The sequence below is a fragment of the Oryx dammah genome, unplaced genomic scaffold (genome assembly GCF_014754425.2).
Source record: "Oryx dammah isolate SB20612 unplaced genomic scaffold, SCBI_Odam_1.1 HiC_scaffold_2, whole genome shotgun sequence".
Lineage (NCBI taxonomy): Eukaryota > Metazoa > Chordata > Mammalia > Artiodactyla > Bovidae > Oryx > Oryx dammah.
Window position 1 is genome coordinate 30,922,346 of NW_024070186.1, and position 17,760 is coordinate 30,940,105.

The window sequence follows — 17,760 nt, forward strand, 5'->3', positions numbered from 1 at the left end:
CCCTGTTCAAAAGCAGAGACATTACTTTGCCGACTAAAGTCCGTCTAGTCAAGGCTATGGTTTTCCCTGTGGTCATGTATGGATGTGAGAGTTGGACTGTGAAGAAGGCTGAGCACTGAAGAATTGATGCTTTTAAACTGTGGTGTTGGAGAAGACTATTGAGAGTCCCTTGGACTGCAAGGAGATCCAACCAGTCCATTCTGAAGGAGATCAACCCTGGGATTTCTTTGGAAGGAATGATGCTAAAGCTGAAACTCCAGTACTTTGGCCACCTCATGAGAAGAGTTGACTCACTGGAAAAGACTCTGATGCTGGGAGGGATTGGGGGCAGGAGGAGAAGGTGACGGCCGAGGATGAGATGGCTGGATGGCATCACTGACTCGATGGACGTGAGTCTGAGTGAACTGTGGGAGATGGTGATGGACAGGGAGGCCTGGTTTGCTGCGATTCATGGGGTCGAAAAGAGTTGGACACGACTGAGCGACTGAACTGAACTGATAAAACATATAGGGAATTTCTGCAAGGTACAGGCATATCTTGGAAATATTGTGGGTTTGGTTCCCGAGCACCATGAGAAGGCAAATATTGCAATAAAGTAAGTCATATGAATTTTTTCATTTCTCAGTGCATGTAAAAGTTATGTTTATACTATACTATAGTTTATTAAGTGTGCATAGTATTATGCTCCAATGTATATAATTAATTTAAAAAATACTCTATTGCTAAAAATTGCTAATCATCTGACAATGAAGAATTGCCACAAACCTTCAATGTGTAAAAAAAAAAAAATGCAATATCTGTGAAGTGCAATAAAGCAAAGCACAATAAAATGAAGTATGCTTATAACCCTGGTAAAAATGAACAAAGGACTTGCATTAGCAGTTCTCCAAAGAATATACCCATGTGGCCAATAAGCATATACAAAGATATTCAATATTACTATTCATAAGAGAAACGTAAATTAAACCCACAAAATCACCTCACACTCATTAGAATGGCTAATATCAAAGGAACAAGTGTGGTCATGGGTGTGGTGAAATTGAAACCTTTGTGCACTGCTGGTGGGAATGTGAAATGATGGAGCTATTATGGAAAACAGTATGCTTCCTCAAAAAATAAAAAATAGAATTATCATGTGAATCCAGTAACCCCACTCCTGGGTGTATATTGAAAATAATTTAAGGCAATACCTCAAAGAGATATATTTGCACACCTATGTTCATCGCAGGGCTTCCCTGATAGCTCAGTTGATAAAGAATCTGCCTGCAAAGCAGCAGACCCCAGTTGGATTCCTGGGTCAGGAAGATCCGCTGAAAAAGGGTTAGGCTACTCACTCCAGTATCCTTGGGCTTCCCTTGTGGCTCAGCTGGTGAAGAATCGACCTGCAATGCAGGAGACCTGGGTTCGATCCCTAGGTTGGGAAGATCCCCTGGAGAAAGGAAAGGCTACCCACTCCAGTATTCTGGCCTGGAGAATTTCATGGACTGTATAGCCCACGGGGTCGCAAAGAGTCGGACACGACTGAGCGACTTTCACTTTCATGTTCATTGCAACGTTATTTACACTAGCCAAAAGATGGAAGCAACCCAAATGTCCATCAAGAGGTGAATGGATAAAGACTATGTGATATATATACAATGAAATAATATGCACCTTAAAAAAAGTTCTGTCACATGCTGCAACATGGGTGAACCTCAAGGACATTATGCCAAGTGGAATAACAAAAGGACAAATACTGTATGACTCCATTCATATGAAGTATTTAAGTTAATCAAAGCCATAAAAACAGGAAGTAGAAAGATAGTTGCCAAGGGCTTGGGCGAGGGGAGTGCTAGTATTTTATGGGTATAGATTTTCACTTTTTCAAGGTGAAAAAATTTAAAGATCAGTTGTATGACAATCTGAATATACGTAGTTTACTGAACTGTAAACTTAAAAGTGGTTAAAATGGAAGTTTTAATGTTCAGTCTTTTTAATCACAGTACAAAGTTAAGAATAATTATAGGGATGCAAGAATATCAGTTACTCAACAAAGTAAATTTTACAGTGTCTCATCCAATCAAAATTTACCAGGCATACAAAGAAGCAGGAAAATAATGACCCATAATAAGAGAAGAAATCTATCAAACAAAACTGACCTGGAAACTGAGACAGGTATTATGATTATCAGACAATGACAATAAAAGGATTCTTAGATTCCATATGGAGACATGGAAAATATTTTAATAGACCCATATTGAACTTCTAGACAGAAAATTATAACATCTGAGATGAACGATACGGTAGATTGGTTTAAGGGCAGATTAGACAATGTAGAAGAAAAGAATAGTGACTTTGAAGCCAGGGCATTAGAAACTATCCAGAATAAAATAGAGAAAAGAATTACAAAAAAATTAAAATATCAGTGATTTGTGGGACAAGTTCCAGTCACCTAATATACATGTATTTAGAGTCCTTGAAAGATGAGGAAGAACAGGAAAAATATTTGAAGAAATCATGGTTAAAAAATTTCCAGATTTGATGAAAAGTGTGATCCTACAGATCCAAGAAGCTCAATTAACCCCAGCGAAAGATGTATAAGGAAGATTACATCAAAGCACATTACAATTAAATTGTTCAAAAGCAGTGATAACGATCTTAAAGGATACCAAAGAACAAAGGCATATTACATATAGAGGAAGAAAGATAAAGATGATACAAATTTCTTGTTGAAAACAAAAGTATACAAGACAGTGGAGGACCATCCTTAAAGTATTGGAAGAAAAACCTTTGACCTATAATTTTTTTTTTTTTGGTTTGGTCACACAAAACTGTATGTGGGATCCTAGTTCTCCAGCAAGGGATTGAACCCACACCCCCTGCATTGAAAGTGCAGAGTCTTAACCACTGGACAGCCAGGGAAGTCCCTAACCTACAATTCCATACTTAACAAAAATATATTTCAAAAACAAAGATGAATTCGACTTTTCAAACATGTAAAAATTGAAAAAATTCATCACCAGCAGACCTGCCCTACAAGAAATGTTACAGGAAGTCCATCAGGCAAGAAAATGATGCTACATGGCAATACAGAAATACAGATCTATACAAAGGACTGAAGAGCACCAGAAATGGAACTATATAAGTAAACATAAGACCTGCTTAAAAAAATAACTGCTTGGATGTGGTGTTTAGTATGTATACACTACATTCTAGCCATACCGTCTTTATCTTTGAGGCTCATTTTGGAATGTAATGATATACTACCTTGTATTATATTTGATGTTAAGAACCTCTGTAGCAGAGTTTTAATTCCCAAGCCTCAAAATTTTGTTGTGTAAGAAATGTTTTGACTTTTGTACACAGTTTCATTGTCATCAGTACCCGTATAGAGGAAGACTTTTTTAGTTGTACAGGGTAAAATTCAGTCATTTAAAACTGAACTCAGTGGTCTTCCCTGGGTGGTACTTAGTTTTGAGCAATTTCTGGTTATGAGATTAAGGAGTTTAATTCAGGGCTGTGTTTCTCTGTCGCTGGCTTCTGCTGAGACTTCAGTTCCTGCTTAGTCCCTGGGTGTGGCTGTCCCTCTCTGCTGCCATCTGCAGAAGTGTCTGAATCTCTACTTCATCTGCAGTCCGTGTGGTGTCCCTTCTTTAAGACCTTGAATCCGTTCCAAGTCCACCTGGTAGTAGTGAAATGATGGAGGGTATGGGAAGAGGGAATGTAAATGGTAAGTTACTATTGATCAACCTCATTCTGTTTTACCTGAGATAACATACTGCCTGTCCCCACTTCTCATTTCTCCCTGAAACACTCTCTGGATCGTTGGGGTACACAAAAACTTCTCCCTCTTAATTATTTGTGTCCAGACCACAACCATGGCATCTACCTAGGGACATCTCTCGGAACATCTTAAAAGTGGTCTTAACATTATTTATAATGTTTTTAACATTTTTTCCTGATGAATGCTATTGATTACAGGTGTAACACTAACATTGTGATTTAACTTTCTATTTGTGTTTTTTACATCCCCCTTGACTTGTGTGTAAGTTCCTGGAATGCCCAGATCAGAGATTTGATGTCTTGATGCTTTTCCTAGCGCTTAGCATTAGGCAAAGTGCATAGTTGGTCTTCAGTAATTATTGGCTGAATGAACAAATGAATGAATGTAAACTTTTTGAGTACAGAGAATTCATCTAGTATTTCTTTTACATCTCTTATGATGCTTAACATAGTATTGAATACTGAGCAATCCCATATTATTTACTTAATTTAATTGAACTGAGAGTCATTTTAACTTAATTAAAAAAATTTTTTTTTAATTATTTATTTGGCTGCACCAGATGTTAGTTGCAGCATGTGGGATCTAATTCACTGACCAGGGATTGAACTCAGGTCCTCTGCCTTGGGAGCATGGAGTCTTAGCAACTGGACCACCAGGGAGGTCCCTAAAAAATTTTTTTTAGTTCCCCGACCAGGAATTGAACCTGGGGCCCCTGCATTGGAAGCGTAGAGTCTTAACCACTGGACCACCAGGGAAGTCCTTGAGAGTCATTTTATGTTAACTCTTTCTACATATATTTACAGTGCCTGAAGAAGTCTAGAGAAGCCAGGTCTTCTACAGACTGCTCATTGAAAATAATTTAAAGTATTGGTTAAAATCAGCTGGGAGAGTTTTATAGATAGAATAGAGAAGGAAGGTAAAATGAGTGTGATTGCATACAAGGTATAATCATTTCATCAATCGGAAATAAAACTAGGCCAGAAAAATAAAAAACCTAGCTAGTACTATCTGTGATGTAATTGCCATCACAATTAGTACTGGCTAGGTTTGTGAAGGCAATTACTCAAGAGGATGTAGGACTTCCCTGGTGGCTCAGACAGTAAAGCGTCTTCCTACAATGTGGGAGACCAGGGTTCAATCCCTGGGTCGGGAAGATCTCCTGGAGAAGGAAATGGCAACCCACTCCAGTATTCTTGCCTGGAAAATCCCATGGACGGAGGAGCCTGGTAGGCTACAGTCCATGGGGTCACAAAGAGTCAGACAGGACTGAGTGACTTCACTTTTCAAGAGGATGTAAGCAGACAGTGAATAGATGAATCCAGTTCGTTTCTGTGAGGCTAAAGGAGAAAAATTGCTGAGCAAATGATTCCCCTGGTTTTATTCTGGTAGGATTTTAATGATCTTCTACACTTACATTCATATAGCAAATGTTCATTGAGCACCAACTATAGATAAGCAGTGTGTTGGACAGTCAGTATTCAGCGGTGATCTGACAAAAGTTGTTTCTTACATCCCCAAATGCTTAGTCCTTGATGGAGGTGTGGTGGACAGAAAATACAGTGTGCAAAATGGCATTCACCAGAGTGTTGAATGACTTTCTTTGGCATCACTGAGCAAAACATCTGCTCAGGGAGGAAGATTCCACTGGGGTATGGTCTTTGACCTGGATCTGGAATGATTACTGGGAATGTGCACCCCACCAGTGGGGTCTGGTTTGCACCCCATATAGCAAGTTTTTATGCTTCCTGGCACCATTGCTCTAACTGACTCTTATACTTTTTAAATTATGGGTGCTAGATTTCTCGGCAGAACAATGAAATTTCATTGTTTCAGTTTAATTTTCATTTAGCTTTTGGGTGGTGGTGTTCAGTCGCTCCGTCGTGTCTGACTCTTTGCGACCCCACGGACTGCAGCACTCCAGGCTTCCCTGTCCTTTACCATCTCCTGTAGTTGGCTCAAACTCATGTCCATGGAGTCAGTCATGCCAGTCATTTAGCTTAATGATCATCTTAAAAAGATATTATCAGGGACTTTCCTGGAAGTCCAGTGGTTAAGACTCCAATGCTCCCAATGCACGGGCCTTGGATTTGACCCCTGGTTGGGGAACTAAGATCCTGCATGACATATGGTGCAGGAAAAAAAAAAAAAAAGATCTGTCAATAGGTTAGTTGTTTCTCAGTTAAAATTTTCTCTTAAGCAGTCACATATGGAGCTTGTCCTCTAACTGTCTTGTCCTCTTTTGTTACTTGCTATTCCCCTGCTGTCTTCTAAGGACGTTAGATCCTTAGGTGGGAATTGTGTTGGGTGATGGGTGAAAGGCTGTATATGGTAGAAGCTGAGGGAAGAGTTGAACTGCTCCATGTAAGATAAATGATTAGGGTAGAGACTAAGGACAGCAGACCGAAACCCAGAGAGGGGACAGTTCAGGAGTTGTGGTAGAGAAGGAGGGTTTCTCCCAGTGGGGAGTTTTCGGGAAAGATAGGATAATTAAAGGAAAATTAGCAAAGTTTTGCCCAGTGCTGTGCAATTTGATGCTTTTGAACTGTAGTGTTGGAAAAGACTCTTGAGAGTCCCTTGGACTGCAAGGAGATCCAACCAGTCCATCCTAAAGGAGATCAGTCCTGAATATTCACTGGAAGGATTGATGCTGAAGCTGAAGGTCCAATGGTTTGGCCACCTGATGGGAAAAACTGACTTGTTGGAAAGGACCCCAATGCTGGGAAAGATTGAAGATGGGAGGAGAAGGGGATGACAGAGGATGAGATGGTTAGATGGCATCACTGACTTGACGGACATGAGTTTGAGCAAACTCCGGGAGTTGGTGATAGACTGGGAAGCCTGGCATGCTGCAGTCCATGAGGTCGCAAAGAGTCAGACATGACTGAGCAACTGAACTGAACTGTGCAATGTAAATTTTCTCTACCTCTCCATATTTCTTTTTTTTTTTTCTCTCTTCATATTTCTTATTCAATGCATTGTTAGATTGGCTTTACCTAAGGGAAATATGTTGAAGCTGCTGGGCATAGAGTAAGAGTCAAAGACTGGATGAGGAGAGTCAGGGAGAGCAGAAGTGAACCTCCTGAGGTAGCCCTTACGAGGCAACAGATTGCTGAACTAAGGCAGTGACAGGTAAAGATGGAGTGGAGAGGAATATTCCAGAATTTGGTTTTGGTGGTAAGTTACTGGTTTTGGAAGGGAGAGAGTAATAGAGTCAAGATGACTTTGAGGCTTACAGCTGGGGAGAGTGCAGCTGTAGGAGATGTCCCAAGTGACTGGGACTGACCCTGGGAGGAAAGGTCACTGTTTCTGGCTTGTAACGGGGAGGGTGGATGCCAGTGACTTTCTCCTTCTTTTTTAGTTTAGTTTAATTTTTTTTTCCTCTTTTGGCCCCAGGACTTGGCTCCATCATGTGGCCTATGGGATCTTAGTTCCCTGACCAGGAGAACCCACACAATTTGCATTGGAAATAAAGAGTCTTAACCACTAGACCACCAGGATGTCCGAAGCCTGTGCTTTTAAATGTATGATATAAACCTAAAAGAGGAAGCATCTCTCTTGCTTACTGATGATGCAGGGTTCTCCTTGTTCCTGTTCTCATATATTCTCCGAGGTCCTGTTATGACTCAAGAGAGTGGAAAGGCATCTATGTGACCACTGGTGTTGCTCTTCTCAAGTGATACTGAGTAGGGCTTAGAGCTAACTTTGATTTAATTTAAGAAAACAAAGGGTATATTCTGAGGGTCGTAGAAAATATTATATCCTTACAAGTTAATTTTTTTTTTCTATTTTTTTTGGCTATGCCACACAACGTGCAGAATCTTAGTTCCCTGACCAGGGGTCAAATCCGTGCCCCCTGTCTTGAAAGCGTGTTGTCTTAACCGCTAGACTGCCAGGGAAGTTCCTACAACTTAATTTTTTTTTTCAAATTCCTTTGTCCTTATTTGCTTTTGACAAATTAAACTATCAATACTTAACATCTTTTATAGTAATAGTGCTCTTGTTAATTTCTAAAGCTATATAACTCATGGCATATAAACATTAATGCCTGTGTGTGTTAATTTTGACTGTATTTTTCTTTAATAGTTTTTCCTTTGAGTTCTCTTTTGATGTACATCTTCTCATCCAGAATTGCTGATGACTTGTCTGGAACTCTGAACACATTTTACTCAGTCTGAGTGCCAGCTCTTTCTCTGTGGAATAAGAAGTGTGGACTGGATTTTATCAGTGTTATAAATAATTAAAATTCATTGTGTCTAGATTTCTTTATGTCTAAGAATGAGGTGATCAATGTGAATCTACTTTGGAAAGTATAAAATGCTTGGCAAATATATAGTGCTGTTATTAATTTTTGTAGTGCCAAGATTCTGGTGAGAAAATTTCTGGAGCTGGTAGTGGATACTGCTTTCTTCCATTCTCTGATAGCAAAGGAACTTCATAATTCTTGAGCAAATATCTAGTTGTACTGTGAGGGTACCCATCTCTTGTGAATCCTAGACTCTGACTTGTTCTGTTTGGCTGTTAGAACCCTCCACTGGCAGCACACAGGCTGTTAGAAGAATGACAAAACTATAGATTTGTTTTCTAGTGGTACTTTTTAAGAAAATCGTATTACATTTTGATAGTTTAATTTTTGTCTTATGGCATCCTTTGCATTTGAAAATATTTTTCAGTACTAATGATTTTTATCCATAATTTGTAGAAACTTAGGGTTTTAGGTAAGATTTCTATGAATCCTTGAAAACACAAACCTATAAGTGATAATTCCTTTCTTGTTAGTAAAGAAATATCAGAGTTGGATTCTGCAGGTTGTAATGTAAAGGACCTCAGAGGGTCAACTCTGGAAAATACTGGTTTAATTTTTCTGCATAAAACTTGAAGACTTTACAGTGTGTTCCGAGCACCAGCAGTGTGTGCTTTGGGGGTTGAAGTTCAGACACTGACACAGAAGCACCCTGGGGAGGACTCCGCTGCTCACTTGGACACAAGTTGGACCGGAATTTCTGTGTTGCTGTGAGTTATTTACGTAGAGTTTCTTGGCTAGAATCAGGAGAAAAGGAATTATAAACTAGCAGCAGGTAAGGCCCAGTTTATTCCAGTGCACTGGGAAATGACTCATGGATTCCTTTCTCTGACAGCACTTTGATATTGGTGTTGAGGTATTCATTCTAAATGAGATATTTGGTAATATAGGCCGTAACAATGTAGGCAGTTATCTCCCTAGTGTATACTTTCCCATGACTAAGTCATACGTGGATAATAGGAGCAAAGTAATTTTCCAGAAACAAACAAGCTGTTGTGAAATAATTCATATCACTTCCCCAAAGCTCATTCAAACCCTTCTGCCTATTCCATGAGTTTCTAGCAAGACAGATCACCCTGTATCCACACTTCATCCTAACAGTTTATCCTGACAAGGAGGGTTCTAGGGCAGCTTGTAACAGGAAAAGGCCACAGGATGTATAACTTGAGATATAGGGATGGGAAAGAATAGATGGAGACTACTGCTATGAAGGCAGTATGTAACGAAGGATCTGGACTTGGTAGACTCCCTGAGTTTGAATCCCAGCTCTGCCACTTATTGGGAAGCTTTTGGCCTCAATTGCTTTAATTGTAAAATGGGGATTATAATATTACCAACCTGATACTGTTGCTATGAGGATTAAATGAGACAGTATGTGTGCTGCTCAGAACAGTGCTTGGCCTTTGTGACTGCCCAAGTCTCCCTTGCTATGTTGGGACTTGCGTTGTGTGTGAGTGCTGTGTCTTGTTTGGGGATGGGGATCTTGGGGGAGATTTTATGAGTCAGGTTTATATGACCTTCTGGTGTTTTCGTCAATCTTAATCTGTATTTATTTAGTTTTGGTTGTGCTGAGTCTTTGGTGCTGCGCCGGCTTTCTCTAGTCTCTGTGAGCCGGGACTATTCTTCATTGCAGATCACGGGCTCTAGGGTGTGCTGGCTCCTGTAGTTGCAGCACATGGGCTCAGTAATAGCAGCTCCCAGGCTCTGGAGCACAGGTAGTTGTGGCACATGGGTTTAGTTGCCCCCCGACATGTGGGATCTTCCCAGATCAAGGATTGAATTGGCAGGTGGGTTCTTTACTGCTGAGCCACCAAGGAAGCACCTTCAGGTGTTTTTGATTGAGTGAGATTAGTTCAGGTCAGGAGATCGTCAGGAGTGCTTGCATTTGCTTTGGAATCAGATTTAAACTTTTATCTTGGCTTCATGCAAACACAGAGACGTGCAGAAGGCAAATGAGATTCTCTATAGCTATAGGTCTTGTTTTCTTGGTATCCTCTGACCACTGGGATGGGCATGAGGCCTGGCTATGCCAGTCAGACTTCCCATCCTGGGAATGAGCCTGTCCTCCATGGATGGTGGTGGCTGAGGCATCTGGAGCTAGCATTCCAAAGTGGAACATCATAGTGTCTATTGTGGGTCTCCTTAGACCTTCCTGGAGAAGGCAATAGCAACCCACTCCACTACTCTTGCCTGGAAAATCCCATGGACGGAGGAGCCTGGTAGGCTGCAGTCCATGGGGTTGCTAGGAGTTGGATACGACTGAGCGACTTCACTTTCACTTTTCACTTTCATGCATTGGAGAAGGAAGTGGCAACCCACTCCAGTGTTCTTGCCTGGAGAATCCCAGGGATGAGGGAACCTGGTGGGCTGCCGTCTATGGGGCCGCACAGAGTCGGACACGACTGAAGCGACTTAGCAGCAGCAGCAGCACTTAGACCTTCCTGGCACCAGCCCTTCCAGAGCCTGCTTGTTTAACCCTCTCTCGATTCTTTGAGCCAGCCCTCTCTTGATTCTTTGAGCCAACTCCCAGTGCGGGCCCTTATTGCTTGCAATCAAAATACCTTAATTGGCACCAATACCAAGCAGGTAGATTAACGTTTCTATTGTCAGTAGGTAAGGGAACACACATGAAGCCAAGAGTTCTAGAAGTCATAGAAAAGTCCTCTGTAGACAGTGTGACTTGGAGAAGAATATAATTTGTTTCCTGAGGTGCAAAAAAGTGACTTTTGTCTTACTTGAACGGAAAAAAGAAAAGACTTCAGATTGGTCAGTGTGGGTCTGTTCTAAATACAAAGTGTTGCATGCAGCCATCTTTAAAGATAGCAGGGTTTTTTTTAATATATGTCAGAAATGGAAATTACCATAAGCAATAGGGCTAAGAGAAAAGTTAAAGACTTTCAAAGGAGTGACACTTTTTGAATAGAATCACTCAACATCATTGTCATCAAGGAGTTAAAAATGGATTTTTAAAATAAGTATATTTTATTGCATCATCTTATCACCCTGAAAATGTTAAGTTTCTTGAGGGCAATGGCATAGCTTACATTTCTTCTATAACTAAAACTTACATGGTGATAAGATGCTCTAATATGACATGGATACTTAGTTAAGGATTCCCAGAGATGCAGACATAGAGAACAGACTTGTAGATACAGCAAGGGAAGGAGAGGGTGGGACGACTTGAGAGAGTAGCGTTGAAACCTACATGTTATCGTATGTGAAATAGATAGCCAGTGGGAAGTTGTTATGTAACACTGTGAGCTCAACCCAGTGCCCCATGACAACCTAGAGGGGTAGAATGGGGAGGGCTGGGTGTAGGTATATGTGTACTTATGGTTTACAAGAGGGAGGGACAGAGAGGACATATGTATACTTGTGGCTGATACACATTGTTGTATGGCAAAAATCAACACAACATTATAAAGCAGTTATCCTCCAATTAAAAATAAATTAAAAAAAATTCTGTTTTGTCAGACCCGTGCTCTGAGGGGAGACCTCTAAAACTTTTCTCCCTTAACTGGGACTTGCATGTTTCTCTCTATTCTTATTCATTTTTTAAGGTCTCAAATGGTGCCTCTTCTGTAAAGTTTTCCTTGAATCTTCCAGAAGATTCTTCCTTTCCTGTTTTTTTTCATTCCAGCTTGTACTGTGGTTGTGGAAGTAGATTCAGTTCATTTTGAGGCCTGACCCCCTCGTAGGAGTGTTGTGAAGGCTCATATTGAAAAGGGGATCCTGGGGCCGCTCCAGGCTCCGTGGGTAAGAACTGGCAATTGGAGTCATGCTGGGAGTGGCAGGGGAGTCTCATGCATTTATCATTGCTGTCAACTGTGGTTTATTGACTCCCTCCCTAGATTATAAATTCTTTGTGGTCCCTGTGTTAGTCAGCATTTGATTGCCTCCAGAACTTAGTACAACACCAAGCACTGCAGATGTTCTCAATAAATGTGCTAAAATGGAATGAGGACAGTGAAGGAAGTCATGGTGGAGTTTGAGCTGTGCTTAGAAATAGGAAGTAACATGAAGGAAAATTATGGGACCATCAAGAAGAGGCCTCAAGAGAAGGAGAAGGCCCTTCTCAGGATAGAGTGGGAAACAAGAGTTGCTCACAGGGAAAGAGTAGAGTCTGGAGGCATAGGTTTAGTCAAAATTGTTGAGGCTATAATCTGATGAAGAAAATTGAATGTAGTTTAAAGGGACAAAAAGGACAAGAGAGAATACTTTCTGGGAAACATGAACTTTTGGAATGATTTCCTTCTTCTGTTTTTTTTTTTTTTTTTTTACTCATATACATGTATCTATTCTTTTCAAATTCGTTTCCCATTAAGCTAGTACATAATATTGAGCAGAGTTCTCTGATCTATACAGCAGTCTTTGTTTATTCATTTTAAATATAACAGTGTATACATGTCAACACCAAACTCCCTAATTACCCCTTCTCCCCATTCATACCCTCTGGTGGTAACCATAAATTCATTCTCTGAGTCTGTTTCTGTTTTGTAAATAAGTTCAGTATCATTTGTAAATAAGTTTGTATCATTTCTTTCAAGATTCTGCATGTAAGGGATATCATACAATAGTTCTCTTTCTCTGACTTTCTTCACTCAATATGACAATCTTTAGGTCCATTCATGTTGCTGCAAATGGCATTATTTCATTCTTATTAATGACTGAGTAATAGCCTATTGTATATGCGTGCCACCTCTTTATCTATTCCTCTGTAAATAGACAGTTAGGTTGCTTCCGTGTCTTGGCTATTGCAAGTGATGCTGCAATGGACATTGGGGTGCATGTATCTTTTTGGACCATGTTTTCCTCTGGATATATGCCCGAGAATGGGATGGCAAGGAAAAGAGGATAATTAGGCAGATTGTGTAATTTTAAACAGCAATATAGTGATGTCTTGGGAAATTTTTGTAAACTGGAAGTCCAAAACAACAATAAAAGCAGGAAATAGACTTGATAAAGAAGCTAATGGAGGAGAAAACTAGGAAAAAAGAAGATATTCCATTAATTCTAAAGTAATCAAGAAAGGACAGAAAGATAAAACAGGTGGGAAAATAGAAAACAAATTATAAGGTGGTAGCCTTATGTCTAAACACATCAGTAATTACATTAAGTTTAGTTAATTAAATATTCCTATTTAAAGGTAAAAATTGTTTGGATATTTGATATTAAATTGATAATATACTGCTTATAAGAGCTATGTCTTAAATATAGGGATTCAGAAAAATGAAAGAAAGAAGCACTAATCCAAAGAAAGTTGTCAAAGGAAGTTTTGAGGGAAGGAGTCTTAAAGTTTAGCATTTTAATAAAATCTGTTGTTTATTAGTCATATCAATATTAATTTCTTGGATTTGATGTGTCCTATGTTTATAGAAAATGTTAACATTTGGGGAAGATGGGTAAAAGGTATATGGAGACACTTTTCACAATTTTTACAACTTTTTTGTAAGCCTGAATTTATTTCAAAATAGTGAAGTTAAAGTTTAGCATTTTATAATAGAAATGAGTCAGTCCATCAGAGGATATAACAATTCCACATTTATATGCACCTAACACACACATACACAGAGGGAGAGCAAAAATTAAACAAAAAGGAGAGGACACAAATTTGCAATTACATTGGGAAATTTACAACAATGAGAAAATTCTCAGTAACCGATAGAAGACAAAAAAAAAAAAAAATCAGGAAGGGTTTAGATGATTTAAACTATTAAATCTTATCTATGTACAGAAAAGAAAGAAAGATCTGTCATTTCTAATGTTCATACCCAAAGTTCATTTCAGGCCAATTTCTTTGAGAAGCCATGTGATATCTGATAATGTATAGAAACACTATTATAAGAATAGATAAAGAGTTTTATTTATTCAGCCTCATTCATACCTAAATCCTGTGTGCCGTGCATCTTTCTTGTTCCCTTTATATGATGGAAGCACATTACTGTTCCACACAGCAAATTATAGTATGAGTCCTACTGTGGTCTGGGTTAAGTATCCCTTTGGAAATTGCACTAACCTACAGGGACTTGATGCCTGAGGGTACCTATTTTGGGCTGAGCATGGGATAAACCTGCAAACATCTTGTGTGTTTATTTTTTTTTTACTCTGAGAGACTATGTAAATTACTTGTTGTTTTTCCCCTTCTGCCTGCATTGAGTTAGTAATTTCCTGATTTTAATGATTTGTTGACTTTGAATGTTCCTTATTGTAGCTAGATTGCCTGCCCTGCCTCATACCAGAAATATTTGTCATTTCTCATACTATATTACTACTTAGTTTATCATCTCCAGTTAGAAGTGACTTATGAGAGAAGTAGGAAAAACCTTTGTGGATAAACAGAAGGAATAAAACAGTACAAAGACGCCATAGGCTGGGAGGCATTTAGGCTATGAATATAATCTTAATGCTGATGATTGCTGTGGGAGCAACCGTAAACTGACTGACGCACTGAATTTGTGGGATTAGGTGTGGTGGGGGTAAATTACAAACTACGAAAAAATAATGTTCCTTATCTAAGTGTGACTCTATTCAGAAAATAGAATTATAGTTAATTTCTTTCCCAATTCAGGATGTCCAAATACTCTATCCTTTGAGGAAATGACACCCACCTTTCTCCATTTTCTTTTTGTAAATTATGTATGTCATTGCTCTTTGTTATCAATTTGGACTCATTGTTGCAAGTAACAGAAAGCCAGTTTAACTGGCTTTACAATATAGTTTCAAGTAGCTGGAAAAAGCACAAAGGCTTTAGCATGGTGGAATTCAAGATTCAGCCCTGCTAGGTGTGGTGTTTTCTCTTTACTCACCGTCTCTGCCTTCTTCTGAGTCTTGGTTTTAGCTTCATTCTCAGCCCTGGGTTCTTTCTTCATGGAGGCAGAACGGCTACAGATGCTCTGGCCTCTACATCCTCATCAGTAGGGATCCAGGGGAGTGTGTAGGCCCCCCACTACAGAAAGTTTCACAAAAGCTTTCTTCCGTCTTGTTGGCTCCAACTGGGTGATATGCTTGTCCCTAAACCAAATCACTGTGGCTGAGAAGCGTGATGTGCTGATTGGCTTGGACCCGGAGCTTTGCTCAAATGTCATGGACAGATTACAGGGAACGAGTAGAACCCCCCAAATAAAATTAATGCTGTTATCCAAAGTTCAGAGACAGTTGCTAGAGAAGAAACAAAGCATGTGGAGAAAATAATACTTGAAGTGTTGATACTGTAACACAATATGATAGGAACTTGGGTAACACTTTGTATTGAATTTTCTCAGCCAGAGAAGTCCTAAAGTGGGGGTGGGGTTGGGGGCGAGTAGATGGGATATAAATAATAAATGAGAAGAAAAGATCCTGGGATGGTGGGCAGATCCAGTTACCTGAGTAGGAATGTGATTGATGGGCTCATGACCTGCTGGCCCCTCTTCTCTCAGAGGAACTGACCCTTGGAAATCCCCCTTGTTGGGATCAGGGATGTTGTGAGTGGTGCACAACTGAGGTTGCGTTTTCATACATCAAGGGACTAAATATTTTCCTCTGGCCCTTAGAATGAGCTAATTTGTTTGGAGTGTTTCTAGAGAGACACAGCATTTCCTCTGAGGCCCTTAGAGGGGCCAAGTGGGATAACTTAAAATTAGGGAGCTGCAGAACCAAAATTAATAGACCAGAGTTCTAGTTTGATACCCCTGGTGTTTATAATAATTCAAATTGTTTGCCAAATTTAAAAATCAAAGTTCACATAAAAATGTGGATTTCTGAAGGAAACAAAAAAAACTTCTGGCTTCCCTTGGGCTTCCCTCGGGCTTCCCTCAGCTGGTAAAAGAATCCTTGCACAATGCGGGAGACCTGGGTTCAATCCCTGGGTTGGGAAGATTCCCTGGAGAAGGAAAAGGCTACCCACTCCAGTACTCTTGCCTGGAAAATCCCATGGACGAAGGAGCCTGGTAGGCTGTAGTCCATGGGGCTGCTAAGAGTCGGACACGACTGAGTGACTTCACTTTCACTTTAAATACCAGAAGATCAGGCAACTTTGGGCCTGATTCTGCTAGACAACAGTTTACTGGACCTCTGCCTTGGCTTCCCCTTTTAGAGCCTGGGTTGGCATCATGGACACATCAGGAAAAGGGGTGGAGAATGGGGAGTCAGATACAGGGACCTTCTATATAGGATATAGGGACTTCCTCCCTTATCTTGGACTTCAATAATGGGGAAGAATTTCCATGGCTTGCAGAACAGAGATATTGCTGAGCTTGGGATCATAGGGCTTCATTGGCCAGTAGACTCTGAGAAGTACAAATTGCCACTTCATAGATCATAATAACCTCAGTTTTCAAGTTAGTTATATTCATTTGAATTTGGAGCTTGCAGCTTCAGGAAGACTGGGGACTAAGGCTTCCCATTGTTTCACACCTCCAGTGGTTCTAATTACAATCTCCTATACATACTCTTGACTTAAACTTTGATCAATAAACTCTACTTTGTATCTTTTCAGTTCAGTTCAGTCACTCAGTCGTGTCCGACTCTTTGAGACCCCATGAACCACAGCATGCCAGGCCTCCCTGTCCACCACCAATTCCCAGAGTTTATCCAAAACTCATGTCCATTGAGTCAATGATGCCATCCAACCATCTCACCCTCTGTCATTCCCTTCTCCTCCTGCCCTCAATCTTTCCCAGCATCAGGGTCTTTACAAATGAGTCAGCTCTTCACAACAGGTGGCCAAAGTATTGGCGTTTCAGCTTCAACATCAATCCTTCCAATGAACACCCAGGACTGATTTCCTTTAGGATGGACTGGTTGGATCTCCATGCAGTTCAAGGGACTCTCAAGAGTCTTCTCCAACACCACAGTTCAAAAGCATCAATTCTTTGGTGCTCAGCTTTCTTTATAGTCCAACTCTCACATCCATACATGACTACTGGAAAAACCATAGCCTTGACTAGATGGACATTTCTTGACAAAGTAATGTCTCTGCTTTTTAATATGCTGTCTATGTTGGTCATAACTTTCCTTCTTTTAGCTATCCATTTAATCTAGTTTCCTATTTTTAAGCTTAAAAAAAATTACTAACTTTGGCTCACAGAAGTGAAGTCACTCAGTCGTGTCCGACTCTTTGTGACCCCGTGGACTGTAGCCTACCAGGCTCCTCTGTCCATGAGATTCTTCAGGCAAGAATACTGGAGTGGGTTGCCATTTCCTTCTCCAGGGGATCTTCCCGACCCAGGGATTGAACCCAGGTCTCCTGCATTGGAGGCAGACGCTTTATCCTCTGAGCCAGCAGGGAAGCCCTGGCTCACAGAGGGGCAGAGCTTTCCCTGCCCCTTGGACAGGCTGCAGTGGAGGAGCTGTGTCTACACCGTGGAGCCATGGCGGATCCTTTAAAACACCTGTCCGGGTGGACCTGAGGGCACAGGGCGGGAGATGAGCTTTACATATTGTCCTCTCTGCTTAGCCTAGCGCTTTACCACTTCTGCACTTGCACCCACTCTAAGTATTAGGGTTTCAGAACTGAGCCCGCACTTATTTGGTTTTAGTCAGGAATAATGAGGAGAACTCTGATAAGGGCATTGTGAGAAAAGACCAAATTATTATTATTTTTTTACACTCTCATTTAATCATTCAGTGAGCAACACAAACTCTTCATAACTACTCATTCAGTTGCATAAATCAAATGACTTTTGAACCTCTGTGCTTGAGTGACTGACTCCCATAC

At 40.3% G+C, this 17,760-nt stretch overlaps 1 protein-coding gene and 1 non-coding gene across 2 annotated transcripts in view; one reads left to right on the top strand and one right to left on the bottom strand.

Annotated features, from left to right (window-relative positions):
* Positions 1-17,760, top strand: part of PLS1 (plastin 1) — a 127,921-nt gene that overhangs the window by 39,652 nt on the left and 70,509 nt on the right. The window lies entirely within an intron of this gene.
* TRNAG-UCC lies at positions 4,446-4,518 on the bottom strand. Its single transcript has one exon. It is a non-coding gene; the product is annotated as a tRNA-Gly (tRNA).